This window comes from Sciurus vulgaris, assembly GCF_902686455.1.
Source record: "Sciurus vulgaris genome assembly, chromosome: 5".
Lineage (NCBI taxonomy): Eukaryota > Metazoa > Chordata > Mammalia > Rodentia > Sciuridae > Sciurus > Sciurus vulgaris.
In genome coordinates this window covers 55827475-55837573 of record NC_136465.1, presented here as the reverse complement: position 1 = coordinate 55837573, position 10099 = coordinate 55827475, and positions in this window count along the sequence as shown.

Genomic DNA, 10099 nt, shown 5'->3' with positions numbered 1-10099 from the left:
GTATGTTAAGTATTATATTGAGGATATTGCTTCAGAAACTCCTGGCAAATTCCTCACACCCGTCCTCCCTCTACGTGCTATGAAACTGAGCAGAAGTTGAGTCTTCTCTCTAAACAGTAACCTGGTTCAAGCATATTGACAAGTCTGTGGGAAACTTGAAGAACTGTAAGTCTCCTTATAGGATGGCCCACAGATGTTCTTTAGCTCATCATCTTTTCTTCTCTGGTCCCTCCTTTCTCTGTGTACAAAACCCAGAGAGACAGAGCAGCCAAACTACACTTCCCGTCAGTTACTTTCAGGGTCACCTGTGCAAACCAGGCCTCTCCACCTACTCCACCCATGATTGCACCTGTCACCCATCAAATATAACTATTCACCAATGCCACCAATGGAGATGTCTGAAAGCACAGGTGACCCTGGGAAAGGAAATCGAACCTTCATGCATGTAAAGGAGAGAGGTGAAAACTTTTCCTGTGAGCAAGATCTGCTTATTTGGGAATGGAGGGTGGGGGTGGGAAGGGTAGGGGAAAGGAACACAAAGGGAAATATGTTGGCACTCAGTGGCTGAAGGAGGGAAGAGAAGGGTGTGCCAGAGAATGAGGGGGAGGGTGCAGAAGGACGGCTGGAGCGTGACGACAAACTTCCCCAATCCCACACACTTGCCAAAGCCCAGCCCTAGATCCCAGAGGGGTCAAGGTCCAGGACCCCCTCTAAAGGCCACCTCCTTTCACTTTCTCACTCCTCCTCAGTCCCTGTATACAGAATCACTAACTGCCAGGTTTGGCCAACCCCACCACCTCTTTAGTCTGAAAAGCTCAGGGAGAAGGAACCAGCCTACAGCAGCAAACCAAATATATACCAAGAGCGAGAGGTAACTCTAAACTCCAGACCCGGCTCGGGGAGGAGGGGAAGGGGGGGGGGGGGATAAGGTTTTTCCACTTCCATTCGCAACTGTCAGGCGGGTGATTAATGACCAACAGGTTTGGAATCGCCTTTATTGCCAGATCAGTATTGTTGCCCGTGACAGCTAATGAGGTTGGACAGGCTTCTCCACACCGAGGTTTATGGGGCCCGCTCCCTCCCCTGCAGAGCTCATGAGCCCTGCCAGCTTTTGTGCACAGGAATGTTCAAGTCCCACCACCCCCCTCATTCCTCCAACACCACCTCCCCACAACTCCCTGAACCACCGTCTTACCCAGAACCTTGCCTATCCACGAAGGAAGCTGGGTAGCAAGTCTCCAGAGTCACAGCCCACTCAGAGACACCCATCCCCCAAATGGCTGCCACCCCACCCTGCTGGAGCTTGAGCAGTAGGACTAGAAGGAAAAGGAACAAAAGCAAACACTACAGCCCTTGGGGTTAAGACGAGGAAGGAAGCTCCCAAGCAATCCAGCCAACAACCTTAACAAGCCATTCCATAGTCAGCTGTAAAATTTAAGACATATTTTACACACTCACCACTTGGATCTGCAAATGCGCTAAGGGGGTGAGGATGGAGGAGTGAAGGAATTTAGGTTGGAGGTTCAATAACAGTTAATAAAGATTTTTGAGGCTGGGAATATAGCTTAGTGGTAGAGTATATGCTTAGCATGCATGAGGCCCTGGGTTCAATCCCCAGCACCACAAAAAGAAAGGAGGAAGAAGAATGATCTTTTTAACCAACACTAAACCTATATACATGAATACACAAAGCCAAGTTCCAGTGCAGAAATCAACCTGGTCCTAAGTCTAAGGATAAGGAAATATAGGCTTTGTTTTCTGCTCTCTTACAAATAATATGTACCTTTGTGCTAGTTCACATCTTGATATGGTTAAGCACATGTTTGCCTGTGGTTTAATATTTGAAGGAGTTGGAGCAATGTAATAAGCAAACAGTTTAAAAGGCCCAGAAAGACCCCCTTAGCCTAAAAATCTATTACTTTTCAATGTGATATAAATGTATTTTGCTTCTGCTCAGAGCAAATTCCTAGTTTACTCTTATTAAACCAGGAGACAGCTTAGCAGAGTTCTTGATTTATGAAACACATACTAGATTCATTAAAACCTTAAAAGATTTAATACATTTTATCAGGACATTAAATCTGTGCAGGCTTTTTAAATCAAATACCTGCCATATTTCATCCCCCACACCCTGCACACTTACTTAAGAACACTAAAATGGGGACTGACAAACATTATGGGTGTTTCAGGCCTGATTTCTAAGTGCATTAAAGTCCTCCCCTCTAGGATTTATAGCCTGCCTCTCCCCATGTTTGATCTTCCAAGGAGCAAGTGATTCCCCTCTTCAGAATTCGGTTCAGTAGGATGAGCTGAGATCTGTATATCATTCATACATACAAATGTTCCACCTCTCCCATCCCACAGCCACTAGTTTCTGTTCTCATGGTTTCTATTGGACTCCCTACCCCCCCGCCCATCTTCCATCTTCCTCCAGAACTCCTCCTGGCCTCTAGACTATACTTTGGATCTGAAGTATTCCCCACAGATCCATATGTTGAAGGCTTGGTTGCCAGCCAGTAGTGCTACTATGGGCAGGGTGGAACCTCTGAGTGGAACCTTCAGGAGGTAGGTCTAGTAAAGGAAGTTGAGTCATTGGGGTCATGCCCTTATAGGAGATATTGCGATCCTGGCCCTTTTCTCTCCTCTCTCTTGACTTCTTGGTTGCCATGAAGTGAACAACCTCCTCCATCACATGCTCTCACCATGATATACTATGCTGCCACAGAACCAGAACAACAGAGTCACATGGCCATAGACTGAAACCTCTGAAACCATGAGTCAAAATAAGCCTGGCTTTCTCTAAGTTGTTTAGCAATGTTAAAGTTAGCAATGGAAAGCTAACTAATACATTCTTTTTCCACATGTACACATGCATAACAACTCTCTCCATTCTCAACTCCTCCGGCGTTCTTTGCTCATGCAGAACAACATGGGCACAGCATCTGTCTTACTTTGGGAAGCCTGGAAAGCCTGCCTTCTTGTTATTAATCCCCCTTTAAGTCTATCTTGTTATTAATCCCCCTTTAAGTCTTTAAGAACAGTGGTTCTCAGCTGGGGGCACTTTTGTCACATGTCATACACACTGAGGACATCTGATGATGGAGACATATTTGATTGCCACAACTGGGCAGGAAGGGGCTTGCTACTAGGAACAGAGGCCAAAGATGCAATGGCCTCTAAGCCTCCTACAATGCATAGGACAACCCCTCTACCCACCACTGGGAAAGAAAGGAAGGGACAGAAGGAGATGGAAAGGGAAAAGAGAGGAAAGGAAAGGAAAAGAAAGAAAATGAAAGAAAGGAAAAGAGAGGAGAGGAGGCCAGGGGTGGTACCACACACCTGTATTTCCAGTGACTCAAGAGACTGAGGCAGGGGGATTATAAGTTCAAGGTCAGCCTTAGCAATTTAGCAAGATCCTGTCTCAAAATAAAATAAAATGGGCTGAAGATATAACTCAGTTTTAAGCACACTTGGGTTCAATCACCAGTTGAGGGTGAGGGGTGCCATGTGGGGGTCATGTGATGTCTATTATTGTATTCAATCAGCATTAATTGAATGCCCAGGGTTTACATGTGCTAGAATTTAAGTTATGCCCTGGGGGTAGGGGGATAGGAAGACTACAAAGATAAATAAGACAAATCCCCTGCCCTCAAGGAGGTTACAGTCTTGTGAGAAGTACTAACCTACAGCAGGGATATTTCAGTATATTATAATGGGTGCTATGGAGAAGAAGGCAGAGGATGCTGTGGAAATACAGGAGAAAATTGTGGAAGGGTCTAGTAAGACAAGTAAAAATTGTTACAACAAGACACAATATATAATAGAATAGTATCAAAGATAGAGACATAGGCAGGCAATCACAACATACAAGAAGTTAAGAGATTTGAATTTTTCTTTTTTCCGTAAGGATCCTATAATTTTGTTTTTAAATGGAAAAGGTATAGTCAAAAATTAAATGGGGATGGAGGTATAGCTCAGTGGTAGAGTGCTTGCCTAACAAGTACAAGGCCCTGGGTTCCATTCCAGAACCACAAAAAAAAAATTTTTTTTTTTGCAAACACAAAACACAAAGACCTTTTGGAAAGAAAGGTTAGAAAAAGAATAACAGATCAAGTACAGTGTTCTAAGAAATAGTGATGAGTTTATGATGGAGATTAAAAGGTGCATTTAGATAAGTTTAAGCATTAGGGGGTCAACCAACGTTACCAGGTACATCAGAGAAAGGGACTGGCAGACTGAAAACAAGGGAATGGCAGGCATGGTGGTGTTCACCTGTAATTCTAGCTACTTGGGAGGCTGAAACAGGAGGAGCTCAAGGAGGCCATCCTGGGCAAGTAAGTGAGCCCCTATCTCAAAATAATTTTTTTTAAAAAGCTGAAGGTGTAGCTCAGTGATAGAGTACTTGCCTAGCATATGTGAGGCCCTGTATTCAATCCCCAGCACTGAAAAATAAAACAAAATAATAATAAAAACCAGGGAATAGAAGGTGTGGAAATAAAGGCTGTTTCTCCCTCTGGATATGGCCCAAATTCTCCTTTGAATGTGCTTCTACTTTTCTACATATACCTTTATGTTTCTAGGAGTGGGGGGGGGGGGGGGTCACAACTATAGACTACTTTTTCAAGAAATTTTGCTGAAGCTGAGTGCCCTGGCACAGGCCTATAATCCCAGTGGCTCGGGAGGCTGAGGCAGGAGGATGGAGTGTTCAAAGCCAGTCTCACAACTTAGCAAGGCCCTGAGCAACTTATCAAGACCCTGCCTCTAAATAAAATATTAAAAAGTGCTAGGAATATGGCTCAATGGTTAAGCATCTCTGGGTTCAATCCCCATTACCAAAAGAAAAAAGAAATTTTGCTCAAAAGGAAGAAGACAAATCAGATGAACACTGGAGCTTCCCAGGTATCAATGGAGGGAGAATGAGAGAAAGAGATAGGGAGGGAAAGAGAATAACAAAGGCTGAAGACTGGCACTAAAGAACTTATAGGAAGAGGAGATCATTGAAGGCCTGTGTTACTGAGGAGAAACAATAAATAACAATCTAGATTTAAGCCAGACATGGTAGCAGCATGTGCATGTGGGTAACCTCGTGTTCTGAGAATCACATATCAAGGGCTATAGTTTGAATGTGTCCCCAAAAAGTTGATGTGTTGGAAATTTAATTCCCAAAGTCATATGCTAATGATATTTGGAGGTGGGGCCTCTGAACGGTAATGAGGATCACATGAGGTCATGGTAGGAGCAGGGGGGCTTCCTATGAGGGCTTTAGTGGCTTCATAAGAAGAAAAGAAACTTGAGTTAGCACTCTTGCTGTCTCACCATGTAATGCTCTCTGCCATGATGCAGCATGAAGGCCATCACCAGATGCTGGTGGCATGCTCTTGGATGTTCAAGCTTCCAGAACTGTGAGGTAGATAAACCTCTATTTTTTATTAGTACCCAGGATGTAATATTCAGTTATAGCAACAGAAAACAGACTAATACAACAAGTACATAATGTATAACTTTGCCTATGGCAAAGAGGAGTTTATCAATGATATACAGAGATGTACAGATAAACATCAGCAGATAAAATTCCACACCATCTTTTTTAATTCTAATATTGTTGTACATTTAGAGTTGGAAAGTTAGAGATGTCAAAGGAAAAGTCACCTCAAACAAAAAAAGGCCAAGTCAAATTGCAAAATGCCAGGTCACATACAGAATCTCAGAGTAAAAGGATACTCTTTCTCATCACCCTCCAAAAGTACTCTGGACCTTCACCAAGTCCCCTTTCCGGACACTTCTTCTCCTTGGCCCTCTGCTTCTCTGTGAATAAAATAAATAGGTTGGGTTAATGTCACAGGCAACAACTTATTCATCCTAGAATGCATAAACAAATTGTTTTATAGCTATACTAAGGAATACTACACAGGAATAAAGAGTAATGAACTACTCATAAATTGAACAACATGGATCTCAAAATAATTATTCTGAATAAAAGAAAGAAACCTCCCTCCTCAAGAGAAGAGTACATACTGTATGATTCCATTTATATACAATTTTACAAAATGCAAACCAATCTACAAGGGTGAAAGCAGGTCAATGTTTTGCGGGGGAATAGGGAAGGTTAGTCCCAGAGAGGGGTAGGAGGGAAAGATTATCAAGAGGCATGGGGAAATGAAGGACATGGTGTATGTGTTCATTATCTTGATTGTGGTGATAATTTCACAGATGCATTTGTGCCAAAACAAATCACATGCTTTATAGGCAGCTTATTACATGTCAATTATACATCAATGAAGTCATAAAAACATATAATCACAAAGGGATCTTTAAGTGTCTTTCAACTCAATTTTTTTCATTATGACTCTTTGATCTCTTTACCCAACTGCCTTAGAGAAACTTCATTAACTCTAAGCAAATATCCGTTTGTTCTTGGAAGACACCAGTCATTTTTGTCAAGTGAAAAAAAAAAAGGAGCAGAAAATTCTGAGTCAATGTCTTAATAATTAAGGACACAGTTGTGTGGTGCTGGGGATTGAACCTATGGATTCATGCAATGCTAGGTAAGTGCTCTACACTGAGTTGCATCCCCAACAGTTTTTCACTCTTTCCCCAAGTTCACTCAAATCTTCATTCTGAGATCAAACATCCTGAAAGATGACCTCTATTCTCTGTTTTAGATACCAAAGTAAAAAAAAGAAAATCTAACAAAAACTTTTGCCAGCAACTTTAATTCTTATGATGTAAAAGAACTGAAGCCAAGGAGTTTAAGAGTTACCTCATTCCTTTGGCATTAACTGGTTTCTAATTTTTAAAAATGGTCTCCACTGCTAAAGAAGGGGGTCTGTCTCTTCTCTCTTGGAAGTGACACTCTCACTAGTAATTCATTTAATAAAAGGACTAAACAGCAATCCAGAAATGGGGGGATGTGGCTTGCTAGGCATTATGGTTTGGATCTGTATGTGATTTCCCTCAAAAGCTCATGTGTGAGACAGTGCAAGAACATTCAGAGGTAAAGTGGTTATGAAAGCCTTAACATAATCAGTACATTAATCCACTGATGAATTAGCTAGGTGGTAACTCAAGGCAGGTAGGTGTGGCTGGAAGAGGTGGACCACTGGGGGCAAGGCTTTGGGGTTTATATCCTGTTTCTAATGAGTGAAGTTCTCTCTCTCTCTCACTTCGCTTCCTGGTGCCCTGTCTTGAGCTGCTTTTTTCAGCCATGCCCGTCTGCCTTGACATTCTGCTTCACCTTGGGTCCAGTGCTTTGGAGTCAGCCATCTATGGACTAAGACCTCTGAAGCCATGAGTGCCAAATAATCCTTTTCTCCTCTAAAATTGTTCTTGTCGGGGATTTTGGTCCAATTGCCAAAAAAAAAAAAAAAAAAAAAAAAAACTAACCAAAACACTAGGTGAGAGTTTGAGGGGGAGGAGTTGTTTTCTTTTGGTCCTGGGGATTGAACCCTGGTGTGCTTTACCACTGAGCTACATCTCCAGCTCTTTTATTGTTTTGAGACAGTCTTGCTAAGTTGCTGAGACTGGCCTCAAACTTGCAATCCTCCTGCCTCAGCCTACCAAGTTGCCTGAACTACAGGCGTGCACCACCATGTCCAGCTGGTTGAGGGCATTTTTTATTCAGTTCGTTACAGTTTGGGTCTTGACTATCCCCCAAAGGCCCACATGTTAAAGGCTTGGCCCATGACACTTTTGGGAGGTGGTAGAACAATTAGTAGGTGGGGCCTAGTGATAGGAAGTTAGGTCTTTGGGTGCCCTTGGAGGGGATACAGGGACCCTGGCCCCATCTTGTCTCTCTATTTGCTTCCTGGCTGACATAAGGTAAATAGGCTTTCTCTACCATGCACTTTCACCATGATATTCTGTGCTCACAGGCCCAAAGCAACAGGGCCAAGTGACCATGGACTTAAACCTTTGAAACTGTGAACCAAAATGAATCTTTCCTCCTTCAAGTTCATGGGTTAGTCAGTTTTCATCACTATGACCAAAAAAACCTGACAAGAACAACTTAAGAGGGTTAGAGGAGAAAATTTTTATTTTGGATCATGGTTTCAGAGGTCTTGGTCCATGATTAGCCAATTTCATTGCTCTGAGTTTGGGGTAAGGTAGAACATCATGGCAGAAGGACATGACAGAGGAAAGCTTCTCAAGGCTGCTCATGGCAGTTCATGGCAGCCTGGAAGCAGGCAATGGGAGAGAGAGGGCTTCAGGAGAAGATAAACCCTTCCAGGGTATAATTTCAGTGATCTACACTCTCCAACTAGGTCCCACCTCCCAGTAATCCTTTCAGCTCTCAATGAACTAATCCACTTGAATTAATCCACTGATGAGGTCAGAGCCCTCATGATCCAATCATTGCCTAAAAGCTTCACCTCCGAACCTTGCTGCATTGGGGACCATGCTTTGACCTGAGACTTTGGAGGACATTTTAGATCCAACTCATAATAATTGATTATCTCAGGTATTTTTCAATAGTAATACAGAGGTGACCAACATGCTGCTTCAATCTGTAACTGCACAATGAATAGGCTCAACTTAAAGTTTTGCGATTTCTGACCACCAATCTACATTTCTTAAAGACTACATGTGAAATAAATGTGGTGTGTGTGCCTGTGTCTATGAATGTATCATGTGTGTATGTTTTAAGGTGAATCATTTTCCACTTCATTTATTATAGAAGGGAAATAGACTTGGGGTCATTTGTATTCTGCTTTTGCAATTTACAGGCTCTTGAGATCTTAGACAATCCCTTAATTTCTCTAAATTTTGACTTCTTCCTCCAAAATGGCATTGAACTCAAAGGGCTGACCTGAAGCTTATGCAAAATGAGAAAGTGTAAGGCAGAAAGCCTTATACACGGAAAACACTCAATAATGCTTTTATGAAAACTGTATAGTAAATACCTATTGAAATGTGATTTCTGGGTCTGTTATCTCTTCTGATAAGCCTTCATTTGATTATTGCTCAATACCACACAAGCATAGGCTTTTCTCACCTCTGTCATGTTAATAATCTGAACCCATAAACATGCAGAAATACATGAAGGAAATTTACTATTTAAAACATCAACATTTAGCAAACACTTAATCTATATCACACCTTGTATGTGTTTTTATTGATTTGCTATTTAATCCTTACAACAGTCCTGCTAGATTCATACTATTATTTCCTCCATCTTACAGATGAAGAAACTGAGGCTGGGCAGTTGGCCACAAGCCTGTCATCCCAGCTACTCAGGAGGCTGAGGCAGAAGGATCATAAATTCAAAGCCAGCCTGGGCACTTAGATTTTGTCTCAGTATTTAAAAATAAATAAATAAAAAGGGCTGGGAATGTAGCTCAGAGGTTGAGTGTTCACCTAGCTTGCACAAAGCTCTGAGTACAACACCCAGTACCACAAAAAAAGAAAAAAAAGAAACAGAGACACAAATACTATAAGTCATTTCCCCAAGATTGCACAGCTAATAACAGGCCAGAGCCATGATTTAAACCCAGACAATCTAGCTTTGGAGTTTCTCAGCTTAACCACCACTCTATACTGAAAGGTTTTTGGTTTTGTTTTGCCCGCTTGGGGATGAAATTCAGGCGTTCACACATGCTAGGCAAGCACTCTACCACTGAGCTACATCCCCATTCCACAATAAATTTTTGTTTGTTTGTTTGTTTGTTTGTTTGTTTGGTACTGAGGATTAAACACAGGGTCACCCTACCAGTGAGTTATGTAGCCAGTCCTTTTTATTTTTTATTTTAAGACAGGGTCTGTTTAAGTTGCTGAGGATCTCTCAAAATTTCTGAGGCTGGCCTCAAACTTGTAATCCTTGTGCCTCAGTCTCCTGAGTCACTGGAATTACAATGTGAGCCACCATGCCCAACTTTCACAGCAAGTTTTTTAAAAACAGTTTCTAAACACTTTTGTTAATCAAATTATTACAGACTTATCTACTTGGTAACTTTGGATACTGTGTCATAAATATCACAGTTCTCTTTTAAAAAAAAAAAAGGGGGGGTGGGTTTCAGAACTGTTAGATCACCATCTACTGGATCTCCTGCCCTTAGGTGGGTCCACAAATAAATAGCTCAGGCCTGGCAAAAGGCCTACTGAG